The sequence below is a fragment of the Eleginops maclovinus genome, chromosome 22, assembly GCF_036324505.1.
Source record: "Eleginops maclovinus isolate JMC-PN-2008 ecotype Puerto Natales chromosome 22, JC_Emac_rtc_rv5, whole genome shotgun sequence".
NCBI lineage: Eukaryota > Metazoa > Chordata > Actinopteri > Perciformes > Eleginopidae > Eleginops > Eleginops maclovinus.
Window position 1 is genome coordinate 20612236 of NC_086370.1, and position 17433 is coordinate 20629668.

The 17433-nt window shown below is 40.3% G+C and overlaps 1 protein-coding gene across 2 annotated transcripts in view; it reads left to right on the forward strand.

Annotated features, from left to right (window-relative positions):
- Nucleotides 1-17433, forward strand: part of LOC134858821 (bone morphogenetic protein receptor type-1A-like) — a 33401-nt gene that overhangs the window by 1692 nt on the left and 14276 nt on the right. For both annotated transcript variants that reach the window (XM_063874962.1, XM_063874963.1), the window contains exon 2: nucleotides 12522-12626. The gene's annotated coding sequence lies outside the window, so the exon portion shown is untranslated. The remainder of the gene's footprint in view (nucleotides 1-12521; nucleotides 12627-17433) is intronic.

The window sequence follows — 17433 nt, forward strand, 5'->3', positions numbered from 1 at the left end:
TTAGACTTTTGGTTTGTATTTGGGCCACAGGTTGTTCCTTTTTAATGTCAGCTCTTTAGATAGCTTTTTACTGTTAGTCTAAATATGTCAAACTCTCTTATTTTGTAGTGTTTTTAAAGTCATAATCAAGAAGCTGGAGCTATTTGACCTTAGTGTGGGCTGTGCAGCTTTGAAAAAATGATCCCTTTCTCTTAGTTTTCAGTGAAATTCAGATATGGTTTCATTATATAATCAACATGACAACATTTCTCCCATTAATTCAAGCATTTATTTGCAGATAATAATACAAACATTGTGTTCAGACGTGGAATAATGCCAACAAAACGACTTCATTTTATTTAATGAAGCATGCCATGATTGATGTGATTGTAAATCAGGTTATTTTACAAAGTATTGATTTCTATACCCCCCACCTCAAGTAAGAACATGTATTCTGTAGTAGAAAAGGAATACGAGTTGTTTTATATTCTTAGCATTCAGAATGGATTTTGGTTGTTTTGACCAGTAATTTGAGCAAACAATTGCCTGTTTTTTGGGAGAAATGTTGTCAGTAGTTTTGTGAAATGAAACTTAACAGAAACCCTTTAACCTTATTAACTCTCTTATTATTACTCTGATTAGGAAACCAAATAGTCCCCATATCAAAGGCTTTGTTTATTGTCTGTATGGATGGATATCTACACATAAGTCTAAACAGGAAGCTGGTAGTAAACAAAGTACTCCAACTGTTGGACATTATGACCCTTTTTGTTTTGGGGAATGTCTGAATTACTCGAAGGTCTGAATTACTCACTGTTGCCAATCAGTGAAGTAGTGAGGGCTGACGGTTATTACTTTATACTCAATTTAAACGATTAGTTTTTTTAGTAAAACAGATTCCAATCTCCCATTTCCTGTTCCAGCTTTATGAAATGACCTTATTTACAGAAAGACCCAGTTATAACTATTTACCTTTTTAAAGCAAATTGGAGATACTGAAAAACAAAAAGCAATGAGGTGTAAGACTGAATAAATACTGCTACCATTCCTCCTTCTTAAAGTCTTCACACATTTTGATCAGAGAGCAACTTGTTAAACTGATCCAACTAAAAAGCACGTATAAATTTGCTCTGTACATTTGACATCCTATGCTATCTTAAAAAAATGATCTAACAAACGGAGGAATTCATATTTTCCACACCGTAAGGAACGTGCTTTGGTATTCGTGTATGTATTCAGATCCTCTCTTTGCATGTTGACAAACGGTACGATATGTTTGTCAGTATATCGGATTTAAACTGAATCTGACACCTAATTATCACTGTTATGATAATTCTGCAGTAAAACAAACACTCTGTTTATCTACAATGCACAAAGAGCTTCTTTGTTGAATGAGTATGGGCAGGATATTCTGGGTTTAGCAGGATAGAAGAGTAAGTTGTTAGCTTGTTAGCTTTAGCTTTATTTTGACTATATTTCATAAAGTCAATATTCAGGAGTGGAAACAGGCTTTACTCTCCAATCACACTGTTTAATTTTATGCTACAATATATTACAACGTGTGTGTGAAGTGAACACGAGCCTTCAGTGTTATTTAAGAGTTTTTTCAGCTCAAAATTCCAGCTTTATAAGATGAAATTTCACACTGAAATAACTTTTGATTTGCTTCATATGGATTTTTAAATGTATTGTTGTTTCCTGTAAGGTTAGCAAAGGAGAGTATCTTTAAGGTCCAGCCAGTAAAACCTGTTTCTAATATTCATATGGACATCTTAACACAACACTTGTTGCTGTTTGCAGACAGGTATTCACATTTAATGCAAACACCCTGCGGGGAAGCATGTGTGTGTGTGTGTATATATAGATAGATATATCTATATATGTATATATATCTCTATATAGGGGGGAGAAATGCAGAATTTCCCATTTGAAAATCAGTATTTAATCACAATGAGTGAAAAACAATCTCTCAAATATAGATATTATTTATTACACTTACAGTACAGGAAAACAATGTTGTCATTAAGGTAAAACACACATTTCTCAACCAACAACACGTTTTTCTACAGTTTTACTTTGCAAATCTCTCAATGCATTTAGACTTGAGCAGACGATGTTGAAAAATGTGTGATTCATTGATTTGAAGACATTAATAATCCACCTCTTCTCGTTAAAGCTTCTCAAGATGTTCTGCTTTTCTTTGTCTACTGCAGATATGAAACGATTAGTTGATGACAGTTTTATTTCATATCAAAGTGAATACCTTCGAGTCTCAGCAATGAAAAGTGTCCTTTGTTTGAAACTGGGATGTACATTTTTCTAAATGTTCTGACATATTATAGACCAGTCAATATTGGAAAGAATCATTAGGCACAAATGTTTGAAGGACATCCTGTAAGTTATTACTCAGCGGTAGAATAGTACGCATTGAAATAGTTTGAGCTTTGTACCCCCAAACTCCACTACCTCTTCCTCCTCCCTTTTCCCAGGGAAAGAGCATATTGGCGGAGGGGGGGGGGGGCATTGTTAGAAATGAAAATCTAACATTATCCATATGCCAGACAGCTGTACATTCCTCAGCCAAGCCCAGGATCTCTGTTACCGAAATAACAGGCGGACTTACTGACAGCCACAGCTAGGCCACAACAAGAGAGAGAGAGAGAGAAGAGAGAGAGGGACGTATTGTTGAAGAGAAATGCAAAACAAAAATGGAGCACCAAAGCACATTAGTTTTGATCTCCTCTTTCACTGTCGTTGATGTCTTTTCTGTTTTTGTTCGCAGTCATAGTTGCATTGTTCCTGTTTAACACAGAAATGACATTTTAAATGATCAATTATCTAAACTATATTGTCAGGAAAGCTTGACTGATTTAAAGGAAACGGTGGTGCTGCACAACAGTTTCATTAGAAACGAGGAGTGCTAATATAAAAGTGTGATTTATGCATATGGTGTATACTCTAGTGGTCAAATACATTCATTAGTAAGAGTATAACTACACTGCCGGGCTGATATAGAGAGTATGCACAGCAGTACTGACATAATTATGCATTTTTTAAGTACTCTTTGGACTGCGGAGCATCAGACATGTAACGCCCAAAATAACATCTTTATCATTTTGATTTCATTTTCAAACGGTCATACTAGAGACTAACTTCAATAGATGGATCTTGAATATCTGACTTAAAAGATGAATCTGGAAAATGTTGATTATAATTGATTGCACAACATTAGATATAAACGGAGCATAAGGACTATAAACAAATACATGAACAATTAAACCTGCTTAATTTTCTGGCTCCTTTTGCTCCGAGATGTCAGGTTTTTCTCTAGTGCAGTGAGTTACACCACCACACAACAGACAACAGTAAATAATACAACCGTTTGTATTGTTATTCATTTGTAAATTGCAGTGCTTATACAGCCTTTACTATTTGATTCATGTCTCCATGCTGGATGTGCAGCAAAACACACCACAACAAGAGTATTTAGATCCCTGACATTCTCAAATTATATTCAAATTATAAAGTGTGTGTTCCCTCGTCTGCAGGGCCGGACAAAGGTTAAGAGACTTTTCTTTTCTGGCCCTTTCTCTTCATCTATCACTCTCACTGAGGACACGGACGCCATGTTATCTGATTGCGTATCATGCCGTGATTAGTGTGTGGTGTCACCTAGTCTGTAGTGTGTGTGTGTGTGTGTGTGTGTGTGTGTGTGTGGCTGCAAATCTATTTTAATACACTGACTAAGGCATCACCTCTGTACTGGGACCAGACCAGTTAATGCAGCTGGAGTCAAGCAGGTCAGTCTGTGGAAAATAATCTAAATATCAGCCAGTAAAACAGAGTTCAGATAAATGTATCACAGGTTACATTTGGCTGTGTTAGGGGGCGGGACATCCCTTTAACTCCCTCAAAAAATAAGTAACTAAAGCCACAAAACCAGGTCTGTTTTTGTTGATGTTCCTCTTGTCCTCAACTTAGTGAAGCAGGTTGAAATCGGTTCATACATTTTGGACATTTCATAGAGAAATCCTCTAGTTTTTAATTGTGTTGTTCTTCTTCCAGATCCAAACTCCAAATACAGAATGTTTTTTATCCCATCGTCTTTTCTGTTTTCCATTATTTCTGCCAACACCTCCTTCTCCACTATTGTTCTTTCTGATTCTCTTTCATCTTTTCTCTTAATGTTATTCCTCTGTTTCTGTGCAACAAGCGTGAGTGTTTTTATCAGCCGATCCTTCTCTAACTTCTACTAAAAGAAAACATATAAACTGCCGAGGAAATCAAGAACTGCAAATGCAGATCACTCTTTCTTCTCTGGGCGTTTCTAGTCTGCAGATTTGACCTATACTGATCTCTCTTTCCATCTTCTCTTCTCGTCTTTACTTTTCTCAGTTTTCTCTCCCGGAATTGTTTCTGAGCTCGGGGATCTCTTTCTATTCCTTTTCTACCTCCCCCATTTCTCTTTTTCCTCCTCCCTCCTCCACCTCTCCCTCTCTTGGAGTGTGTTTCCAGTCTCAGAGGCCGAGGATCAGATTACTCCAGGAGTCTCGGAGGCTCTCTGGCGAGGTGGCAGTGGAGGAGGGAGGGAGGGAGGATGTAGGGAGGAGGTAGAGAAGGAGATCAGGTTTCACATCTCCAGCTCTCCCCTCTGTCTGCCTCCCTCCTCCTCCCCCTGGCAGGCTGGAGACAGAGTGGCTGAGCCGGGGAGGAAAACATGCAATCCACCCTCTTCTTCCTCCTCCTCCCCCTCCTCCTCCTCCTCCTCCTCCTCCATACGTCCAGCCTCTTTGCTGCAGCAGATAAATAAAGGCAGTAAATGGGGAGCCGAGCACACAGAGGGACGATTCTTCACCTCCTCCCCCCCTTACATCCCTGCAGAGATATTTTATATCCTGCACCGTGTGTTTTCATTCTCCTGGATGTGTGGCAAAGGTGAAACTGCTTCAGGGAGACTTGAGGTTCCTAAGGAGCCAAAATCAAAACTCAGAAATCAGAAAAATGTGCGTCTGGAAGGAAAATCAGTAGTTAGAGGACACTTTTGGTTTCAACAGCAGCTGTAGTAATCTGGGTTGATTTGTTTTGTACCTATGGTTAAGTCTATGTACTCTCGTCTTGGCAAAAGCTGTGGAAGAAATTTCTTGTCCGCAGCTAACAGTTGTTCTTAATACCGATTTATCTGCAGATTATTTGGTGTATAAAAGGTTTAACGCTGTGAAAGTGGAAAAACAGTTGTATATATTATATATTGCAGAGAGCATATTAGATAAACATTTGCTATTAATTTATCATAAAATAATTAGATTTTTGTGGAGTTTTTCCCTCGTATAAAAACACTGACTCATTGTAAACAAGCTGGCAGTTAAAGGGTAATATTTCGAAGGCATGGTTAAAATATTGAACTCTCAAAATGGAGAATATAAATATATTTCATGGCAGTTTTTTTACGACATTGTTGTCCTCCTCTGGTCTGTCTCCAGTTGAAGGTTGCGGCCTCTAGTTGTCCTTTTTACTGGTATTGATCTCCGCTTTAAATACACCCAGCCCATCTCTGTGAATAATTCAGATCCATCCCACCACAGAGGAAACATTCTCCTTGTTGTTATGGAGGACGTTAGGACTAGGGCTGTGACTTTTTGAAAAAATCACAATCGATTTTTTTAGGCTTGAATTTTCATTGACTCGATTTGTAGAATGGATTATCCACGTCTACGTTTCAATTGTCAAAATAAAGGCCAACACACTGCCATTAGGACTAACGTAAAGAGGGCGCAAGAGACGTACAGGTCAGCATTTGTGATTATTTATTGCGTGAGTTCGTGTATAACAAACAGGAGCATTCTCGAAACACAATAAGCAGTATGGACCGCCACAACACCAATGAGGAAAACCATTACTGCAGGCTTCTGGCTGTTTACCAATAAATATGGAACAAACTTCGCATACGCAGGCGATTGTTAAATAGTTTGAAAATAAACCTTAAAATTCACTTGAGGACGAGCTAACATAAAAATAGGTTGAAAATATTTCACTTAGCCGACACGCAGGATCGCTACATTCCCCACAACAGACAGGTGGACCAGAACCTACTGAGTCTGCATATGCCCCCTCATAGTTGCAGTGCCGCTGTGAAATGGGAACTCACGATCTCACAGTTTGCATACCACTTTGTCCTTCTCCAAAGTTTTGCCTTCTGCCCAAAGTCCGAAGTGCTTCCATATCGAACTCCTCATGTGATTAGGGGTTATCACTCGTCTCTCATGTCGCGCAGGTTGATCGCCGTTGCCCTCCATTTTTTGGCAAAACACTAAGCGGCAGCCGGTTGACACTCAGGCTGTTTCCGGTGCGGAAAACTGGTGGGAATTTACTTTTTAGCCGTCGCAATGCCTACTGCACTTTCGGAGTTCTTTTCTGCTTGTTTGTGAGTTATGTTAATAATAATCATAAAGAAATAAAATGTTTTTTATTTGTTTGATTCGTTAAAAAATAAGTTGTTTGGTAAAAATCGATTCCCTCTTCGTTTTCCAAGCGTGTGTTGGTCGGTCCAATCGATTGTACAATCGATTCTCGAACGTAAAGTGACAGCCCTAGTTAGGACTGCTTCTCTCTGCACAAGCTGTGAAAATGAGATTATTTGTGGCCATGTGTGAGTCCGTGTGGTCATGTGTGAGTCCGTGTGGTCATGTGATGACAGTGTACAGGACGCCAGGGTTGAGTCTTAAAGCTTCTTGAAAGTACAGCAAAAAAACCACAACAAGGCTTTCTATTCCTCTACAACGTTATGGATAATTGTTCTTTGATATTATGAAGGTCTTGTTGTGTCTATTTTTGGTAAAACGCAGGATGTGCTTTTGTTTCTCTCCGGGAATCATTTCCTTTTTCCTACTTTTAAAGAATATAAATCTGGTACAAAACCTCCAAGAGACATGATTTCTCTTTAGTGATAGTACATCTATCTATTGTAGTTTCTTAACGAGGTAACTTGGTATATTTGATATTGTTTAATAGATCTACAGATGTCAAGTTTAAGGCGTTAAGGATTGTTTGTTAATTAATCCTTTAGGCAAACAACCGAATGTAATTTGACATTATATTTGATAAGTTATCGCCTCGTAGTGAACAGTTATTTAAGTGACTCATCTGAAAATGAATAAATATTTGGTAGTAGGTTTAAATGTTTACCTTAAATAAATAAAATGCATGTATAGTAATAGCATTGCGGTTCTAGTAATGCCATTTCATTGATCTTTCCCCGTGGAAAAGGTTCTCTAACTTTAAGCATGACTATAAATGAACCAGCTTCTTCCCTGTCGCGAGGCGTTCCTTCTTCATTCTTGAGGATTTGCTTTCCTTTTCTTGGTAATCCTGCAGCCTGATAGGTGCAGTGATCCCTCTGAAGTGACGTTGGCCCCTGACCTCCGATCCCTGACTCCTGACCCCCCTGTCAGCTTACCACTTTACAGAGCCGTGTCCCCCCTCAGCAGGATTAGACCGTCTGACCGACTTTACAGGGTCCTTCCTTAATCAAACGAGCAAATACTGTCTGATGTATACAGAGAAAATGTCTCAATTCCTCTGAGTGTTGAGGATCTCAGTCTGCTCACAGGGATAAACCACAAGTGTGTTTTTACTCGGAGTTGAGGAATTTTGATTGTTTCCATTATTGATTAATCTGCCTTTTCTTTCTGTGATTCATTGTTTTAGTCTGTGAAACAACCTACACCTTTTCAAAGCTCATTACCCTTTTTAAGTCACAGTCACTCAGTTAAATGTGAGTCCATAAATATCTTGTTTCGTACAACCACAAACTCAGAAAATACCTCAAAATATGAACCTCACAATAGGCAGAACCAGAGTACTTCCCTATATGAGTATTATTTTGCTGGGTAGGTGTTTGATTTTCAATAATAAGGATTGTAATCCTCCTACCCTCCTATACCGTTATTGCAAAATCAGCCAAATAATCTCCATTCTTGTTCCAACATGCAGCTCTAAGTCAGAGAATTATGCAACTGTTTCCACAATGTTTTGCTTGATTGAAACTATTAATAGATAATCAAAATAGTTGGTTGAGAGGAGCTTAAGGTTGCTATGTTTACCAAGAAAAAGTATGGTGTCTTGATTGTGTTTTGAAGCTACACAGTTTCTGTTTGTTTACAGCCACCACAAAAAGCTGCAGGAGGATGTTTTCCAGGCCAAACTGTTTTATATTCTTGTCCGTCCTGCATGCAGCCATATCCTCACTGAGTTTTCCCACTCTGGCTGGGATCCTATGAAAGCACCCCTCCTCTCCCTCCTCTTCCTCCTCCTCCTCCTCCTCCTCCTCCTCCTCCTCGTTTCTGGTCTTTAATTTCAATTAGCTCTGGCTGCTGGTTGACTTTGATGGCATTAGTCTCTGCTGCCAGCCTCCACACTCGTCCCTCTGCTCTCCTCTTCCTCTGTTGCTTTTGGGAAAGCCGGCAGCTTTAACTGCAGCGATCAGAAACCGAACGCTCTGCTTCCAGTTCCTGCTCGCAGTGCAACCCAAAACACACACACACACACACACACACACACACACACACACACACTCTGCAGACTGTTGAATGTCCTGCAGTGGATCTTCATGGGGAAATATAGGTGGGCCTTGCAGCAGATTGGTTGACGGGATGCAGAACATCTTCGTTCCTGGCATCTAGAGGCTGATGTTACTAAATCAGCGACACAGAAGAGGAAACTAACGGGTGTTTTGGCCTTTAGACATCATGGTTAGACCCAGGGCCGGGTGATTTAAAGCCAAAAAGGTTATTGCAATGACAATTCTCATATTGGTCTATTAAGGCTGCAGCTAGCGATTATTTTAAGTGTTGATTATTCTGATGGCTACTTTCTAGATGGATTATTTGGTTTATTATACACTATAATACGTAAGAACACACTATACTATCCCAAACTACAATATCCCAAACTGCTACAACCAAAATATACTAATAGGATAAGCATACTTTAGATGTATTTTGTCTGATTCCTTTGTCAAAATCCAAGGTTAGGTCTGAAAAATATCTGTTGTTGTTCAACTCAAAGTTTGAAACCTGGAATACGGTAATGATAATGACGTATATTATTAATGCTCTAATCGCAATCCTGGCTGAATAGATAGGTTTAGATTTACGTTTAAAGACACTTCTATACACACAAGTCCTAAGTCCTTGATTATCATGTTCAAAACCCAACTTTATTCAGGTTACAGTTAAGTCATCAATCACGTCTGCAGCAACAGCAGGAAGATATTTTTCCACTGCTGAATAACTTGGGTTGAGCTAAAATTGCAGGAAATAGGTCTTGGTTTGTTCTCAGCTGTCAATGTCGGCTTGTGTTTGTGTGTTTATGTACCATCCCAGCCCACATACCTCCGTCTGCCTCCACTCTCTACGCAACGAGGACTGGTTTCACAGCTTTCCTGTCAGACTGTGGCTTCACACCTTCACCTGACACGTCCCTCCAACGCTTTCAGGAATTTACTCTTAACCCCGAGCAGTTTACGCTTCAAAACAGACGTGTAGCTCTGGTTACTTTACTGCTAAAATGATCAGGTTTCTCAAAGACAGAAAAGTGGGTAACCAAACTCTGAGGTTGGTTTTGTACCTTTGACACTACATTCAAATGTATTTCATAGTACATGATGAAGATCTCAGCCAATTAATAAAGTCTAGGGTTCATGCAATGTCCTAAAAGTTTGGAGAATGCTTTAATTGACTCATTGGTTTGTACCTGCACCATACACATGACAATACAGTTAAATAAGAAAAGTACTTGAATTGAATCTGAAAGCTGCACCATCCCTGAATATCAAACCGCCTTTGCAAGCTAGAGAATGTATGGAAAATATATTTGATTAATGACCTTTTCCTGCTCAAATTTAACCGTTTTTTGTGTGAAATACAAGGTCAGGGGTGTTTGTTTTAGGCCCCCTTGTGCTACAAAGTGCCTTCAGTTGGTTTACCTAATTAGATCATGTTTAATTAGAGTGATATCGTCTTTTTGACAGCTATTAAAGCCATCACATTGTTATCTTTGTGTGGAATATAAGGCGATCAAATGAAAGTGTGTCTGATAAGGCGAAACCAATTTGGACTGAATATGCGGTCAGTGTGTAGCTTCCTGTTTCTTCTGATGTTTTAAGTGTAAACAGCCTGCAGTGTTGGTGCTGCAGCTTTCAATGAGGCTGGACCTTTACTGCACAAACACTTATAATCATCCGACTGATGACAGGCAGGTTTTCATTCAGTTATTTTGAAGAGATTCAACACTAGAAACACTGAGTGGTTCTGCAAAAAAAAAGCGCCCATTGATAATGTGTTTTTCTCTGCAAATGTAATAGGGTTTCTTTCCAAATATTCCCGGGTTGCGTGTTGCATCGAGTACTGAAAAGAAACCGGTATGAAAGTACAGAAGAAGGGCAGTAACGCAAAAGAGAAGTTCAACAACCCAGTTCAGTGCAGTAAAGACACACAGGATTTGTTCTGTAGTTGTTCTAAGCATTGCAGTGCCTCCTAAGTTTTTATGGCCAATTGTTTATTTACATGTGAGATGTGCACTCAATCTGTAAAAAACACTAGATCACAAGTGCCAACATGTGTGCCAACAGAGCTGCTGTTTGTATATCCAGGTTTTCTTTTTCAACCAAAACATTTTCCTCCATCTTTTGAAGAAACCCTTTTTTATTTCTGCTGTTTCTGCACTCAGCTGTTATAATTCATGGTTCTAATAAAGTATTTGGATGCAGAGCAGAGCTGTTTCACTTTAGTTCACCCTCGTGTGTGGGAGCTCTGTTTTTCCCTCCGCCTGTCTCTTTTTCTTGGCACCGCCTCTCCATCCATAAACGATGTTTGGTGTGTGTGTGTGCGGGTGTGTGTGTTGGACAGAGAAGGCAGCAGCTGTTTTCTTTTTTTCAGCAGACCTTGTGACCGCTCTCAGCCCCCGTCTTCGGACATCTATTTTCTCTTCGTCTGTTCTATAATAACTCAGTGGCTGAATATCTACAGCCTTTTCCTCCCAGAACACACACACACACACTGAAGCTGCTGGTCATCTTAGGCTCTGTCTTTCATTACACTTTTAAGCTTTTATTGTGAAGCTGGGGAAGAGCTGTTGTTACCTTTAACCTCGAGAGCAATGTTGTCCTTTCCGACGGATTATATTCATCATTCTGCAAAGTGGGTTATCCCTTTCTGCTGCAGATGTGGATGTTTGTATTTTTTTGTATTCTCCACCTTCTTGAGTATTTTTCATTGCAACTAACAATTCAGCCTTTGGTAGTGCCATAGTAGTAACAATAAAGATAAAGTCCCACAGTTTATAAGTGGTCTACAGTTGACCCAGTGGTGGAAGACGTTTTTTCCACCTTTTGAAAGTCGTGCATTTCAACATTTAAGAAAAACTATAAGCATCACAATCCACTTACCTAAAGTCTAATTATGCAGAAAAACTAATGTAATCTTTAGAACCCGGACATATATTTCAGACACATGCAACTGTGAACATACAAATATGTACATAGCAACAAGCTAAAGGTTACAGACAGATAGAGGACAGTATATTTCAAATCTGAGGTCAGGAGTTTTATTTTGTTAGTTTGCAAAAAAACTTCCCGTTCAGTATCTGTTCACAGATTCTCTCTGGGTGTGAATATTAACTCACTCTCCTGATGTCGGCCTTCTTGACTAAATAAAGTCTCCTTTAAGGAGCTCCGGGCTGTCAAATAAAGAGGCTTCTGTGTTGGAGAGGAGGGAGGAGGAGGCTCAGACTGTCAGCCTCACTGCTCCACTTATCTCTTTACAAACAGCAGCCAGACACAAACACACTGACATCAGCACTGATCTAATGACGGAGCAGGACCAGCAGTCCTGGAGGAGGGTCTGCTGGGCTTTGAGGGCTGCAAAAAGACTTTGTGTGTCCTTGAAGGCTTTTAGGAATCATGCACACGTTTTTATCAGTCCTTGGAGGAGGCTTTGCGGTCATAAAGTTGCTTCTGTTAGTCTTTAGAGGCAGTCAGTCAGTCAGCTTGTTCCAGATGAGCCATGTCTGTGCATAAAGGATTACGCTGAGTCTGAAAAGGGAAGTGAAACTAGTGCAATGCGGGAGTATTTCATAACAAACAGAACATTTTAAAAATAATCTTTAACCTTAATGATCGTTTCCCACTTGTAACAAATGAACAGAACATTATTCATTTTGCAGCTGGTTGCACCGTCAGGGGTGAATCCAGCTTAAGTCTCATGTTACGCAATAAAAGTTTCATCTGTTAAATAACAAATCTTTTGTGGTCAATAATAATCATTATAATAACAATAATAATAAAAGGTGTTTGAAAAGAGCAATAAAAAATGCTTTAAATGGCAGATGATAAGGTGTGTCACACCCCATATATGTAAGCCACGCCTTCTTTTGCAGACTAGTGTGACGAGTATTTGTACGTTTGTGCGAAGTTCATCAATGTTCAACAATGATTCATAAATATAATAATTTATTAACGTCTGTTTTTGGTTTTTGTTTCCGAACAGGTCGGTGGTTGTGATGTTGTTCCGGCTTCCTCTGCTTAAAGACTGCATTTCCCATGGAGCAGTGCACCGACACGCACACTGTTGTACCATGGAGCCACCAGTCAGGTATGAAAACACACTCAGATTTAATGTTGAAGGTTTTCGTGTCTTTCTTCAACTCCTTTACGCACACAAACATACTTTATGGTTTGTGGCATCAGCCATTACGATCATTTTTTTTTACTTAACCCCACCCTCGTCTACTTCTGCTCTTTGAGTAGATTAACCTTCGACCCCCAGTGTTGAAGGTGGAGCCGGCCAATCAGAAGGCTTCCTGGCGTTCAATCACAGGCTATGATTGGATAATTTGAGCTGTCATCTGGTTTGATTAATAACCACAGAGCAGGAAGAGCGGTGATTACACAGAGCCCCGTGTGTGTGTGTGTGTGTGTGTGTGTGTGTGTGTGTGTGTGTGTGTGTGTGTGTGTGTGTGTGTGTGTGTGTGTGTGTGTGTGTGTGTGTGTGTGTGTGTGTGTGTGTGTGTGTGTGTGTGTGTGTGTGTGTGTGTGTGTGTGTGTGTGTGTGTGTGTGTGTGTGTGTGTGTGTGTGTGTGTGTGTGTGTGTGTGTGTGTGTGTGTGTGTGTGTGTGTGTGTGTGTGTGTGTGTGTGTGTGTGTGTGTGTGTGTGTGAGGTCATGAGGTCATGTCTGTTTCTGGTGTGCCTGTCCTGGAAATTCTTGAAATGTTATCAGCGCATTGAGTTTTATAACTGACTGACAAATTGCTGATATTTTGATGATTACTTTTTATCATCAATATATTTTAAACGATTCGTCCACTGATTAGTTTATGGTTAGAAAAATAAGTACTTTAATCTTGAATTATCTCACAAAAATGCCCTAAGAAATCTAAAAATGCCCCTCAAAACCCTGATTAAGCAACAAACTTCAGGCATCCCCCTTAGGCAAGCATACTGATAGTGGCCTATTAAAGGAAAATACCAGAGAGTACGTGCAGCCAATCTGTAGACAACGTCCTTTAAGTCCTGTAAGACATTGAGCTATGTTACAGATGAAAGGTGGACTGAACTACGTAAGGCGCATCACTGCTGCAGAGTTTTCTAGAAGTATGCGAGTGTGTTTTCAGGATGAGGTGACTCAAGTTCGTTGACAGACCTTTTAACAGAGCCGGCCAGTCTGCAGCACAAAATCACTCCCATATGTCTCTCTATTTCTCTCTCTCTTCCCCCCCTCCCCCCCAAACACACACACACACACACAAGCCCCTCAGACACACTGCATACTGGCAGGACTCGACTACTTTCAGTTTTTAAGTATAGATCCTTTCAGGCAAGAGTACGCACAGAAAATGTGGATTAAAGCTACAAAATAACCTGTGCTGCAAAAAAATTCACACACACACACACACACTGGACCACCTATATGTCTCTGTGGCCTGGCTGCAGTTTCCAAGACGGCATGGTGGATGAAACCATCCAACCTCACTTCACGGAGTCCGGTCTGAGTCCAGACCTCCCACACACACTCTCAGACACACACACACAGGGGGCAAAACTCTGTCTGCTATGTTTTACGTCTTTGGGGAAAGTTGTCAATGCTCCAGTTTCCACTCCTTCATACTGGGATCAGCCCAGTGCACCAGCGAGGCAGAAAATCCTCCAAGAACCTCACAGAAGAACAAAAAATGACTGACAGGAGACAAGGGGCGAAGAAGGCGGGGCTTAACAGTGAACTTCCTGTCTCTCTGAGAAACAGGTGGCAGTTCTCACAGTCGCTATCAGAGCTAGGACTTCCTGTAACGAGTGTTGGGGTGTATTTTCCATTACCTGGTTCCCACAATTCAGCAACAGTTTAAAAAGGAAGGGAGGAAGAGGGGGTGGCTGGTGTTGATAAGCTGACAGTGAACTTAAAGGGAGAAGATGGAAAACACAGGGCTCTGACTATTACTCAGACCACATCCACCCTAATAGGTTTTGGTTGGTGTTCTTACAATTGGTCCACAGCTAGGAGATTGTCAGAGCTGTGACTTCTCTCAGCGTCTTTGTTTTCCGTTACCTGGTTTCCATAAATACAGCAACAGTATGAGTGGGGAAAGAGGGACGAGTAGAGGAGGAGGGGGCTGGCATTAATAAGCTGAAAGTTACTTCAACTTAAAAAAAGACGTTTCAAAACACAAAGCTGAAAAATGACACATTTAGTTTTTTACAAGACGACCAACTTTGTTACCAGACCTTGCTGTAGGCCCTTTGACCAGATCATCAACACTGTGTGACATATTTAGCCAAGTTATATTTTCTTCCCTTAATTATACTCATAGAATCGCCTATAGTACTGAGAACAGGAACACCGAGTCCCCAGCAGGAGCACGAGCTGACTGGTTTAACTGGGAGTGTCTGCTCAGCCTGATTTATGATCCTAATTTCTTTTTTCATGGTCTTGAGTGTGTTTGTTTTATGGCTCAGTTGTGCCAATGATGGATAGACCTGTTTGTATGGAAAATGAAGTGATTAAAATCCCCTTCAGGGAACAGTAGTACGTAATATTTTATTACTTGATGACCTTGTGGCTGAACCTTTGATTATCCGCAGGGGGCCGAGAAACCCTGATCACGTTTTCTTCATTAGAATTTATTAGGGCTGTGCTCAATAGTTAGATGCCTCATTCATTAGGCGACACTTATATTATTCTCACAATTGGATTCCAGTGGTGGCTTTTTCAGGCTTGTGTCCAATATTTCCCAATATCTCAAAGTCCAAAAGTCCTCATTTATTTATTTATTTATTAATCCCCACAGAAGGTTTTAAGTTCACCGAATATCGTCATGTTCCGTTTGTGAATGGTACACCATGATATCATTTCCAGTATTTGATAATGTGGTGTTCCACAGGGACAACTACTACTACCATAATTTATGTGAAAGATATTAAATCTGAGGTTTATTGTGAGCTTTTTGGGTGCAAAAGGCAGAAATGTACTATTAATCTATAGATGGTTTTCCTGATATTTCATAAAATATGAAAACGTATTGTCCATCACATGTGGGAGGGTCCCAAAGTAGATAAATGAATGATTATTGAGCGTAGTATCATCATTACTAAAAGAAAAGTATTTATATTTACGTTCAAATAGCAATTTCTAACTGTGCTGTGGTACTTCTTTGCATCTTTATTATCTTTACATTGCACGCATGTACCTGCTTCTGAAAGTTACAATATCCTGAGTTTCTCTCCGCTAATCAATCGTCTTAAATATAATAGGCATACAGAATATACATTCATATTAAGAAATGTAATTGTTGACGAGAAGCAAAGATCCTTTGCCATTTTGAAGATCTATTCTTCTCCAAAGTTACTTAAAGTTAGAGGAAGACAGTCAGGGTTGTGATTCTTCTGTTCAATACTCATTCTTGTAATGTTGTATTCAAGAAGAATTTGTGGGATTAGTAAAAGATGTTGATGAAGATGCAGGGAGGAAGAGGCCCGCAGCTGCGCTCACCGTGGCCCGGGGTATTCTGGGTATTCTTATGCTAATCCATCGCCGGGGATGAGGCGCAGAGCAGCCAAGCAAACAATGGCCGTGGAGCCAGAAAGTCTGGCCTGCAGTCTCCCAGGCCCTGAAAGGCATGTCGGGCAGGGAGGCTGCTGCAGCACCCAGAGGCCCGCCTGCAAGGAGGGGCCCCTGGAGGGGACGGGGAACGGGGCCAAGGTGGAGGGAGAGAAGGGAGGAGGAGGGAGAGAAAAGGGAAGGGGCAGCTAGCAAATGGAAATGGAGACTGGGGGAAGAAAGGGGGAGGGAAAGGACAGAAATGTAAAGGAAAGGTGATTTAAGATTCTGGAAAGGAATCTGACAGGATGGAGAAACATAAATGGTGCTGGAATGGTGGTGTGGTGGGGAGATTTTAACACTTTGTTCAATGATATAAACACATTTCAGTAAAGATGCCACTGGTGAATTTAAACTAGGCAGTGTTTGATTAAGGCGACTAAACGTCATCACACTGAACATTAGCTGCCGTTAGCTTAGCGGTGGTGAAGTCATGTGACCGTGCTTGTATTTATTCTCATTTTTATGTCAAAATTCAAACCTAGAGGGACTTTATGACTAGGCTTGAAACATTCTATATAAATGGAATTAATAACTAGCTGCTTTGGTCTGAGTCTAGTTTTATCCTCATCGACCAAAAGCTATAGCGTAGTTGATGGCAATGGCATCATTCATACTTTAGAAGAATATGCGGCATTAACAGGTGTGGATTTCTTTTGGCAAATTTAAATGTTGAATGACTTATATCCTGGAAACCCATGAGCACATCTCTGGGAGGGCTGCCCATATTTCCTAAAAACTGACATTTTTAATACCGCTTACCGAAGCATTCATCAGCATTCCTCCCACGCTTGATGCTTTCTGCAATGAAATTCCCAGAAAGCATCAGTAATGTGGATAGTGCTGCTCGAGTAAAAACCGTTAAAAATAAATATATTCTACACCAGCTCCTCCTTTAGTTGTAGTTCTAAGAGATATTTACATTGTGTGCCATTAAGTGGACTCATAAGAAGCAGGGGGGTGAAACTAATGCATGAAAACAAACGTTTCTCTCTCCCTCATTACTGAATTTATTTGTAGAGCTCAGGAGCTGCCGGCCCTCCAATCAAGTCTCTGTGGTTTATTTAGTTTGCCGCCATTCTCCCAGAGCAGGAAGTGGAGACGCATTAAGGATTGATTATTGATGTCTGGCTCCTCGTGCTGTAGAAGTTGGGGAGGGGGGGTTATTAAGGGATGGATTATTAATACCTCGAGTGTCATTTTCTAGCATTTTAACAGCGCTTAGAGGAGCTTAGTGAAGTAAAGTTAGTAAATCACATGCTTACTCAAGGCGCTGAAGCACTTTGTAAAACAAGCTGTCCAACATTTTGA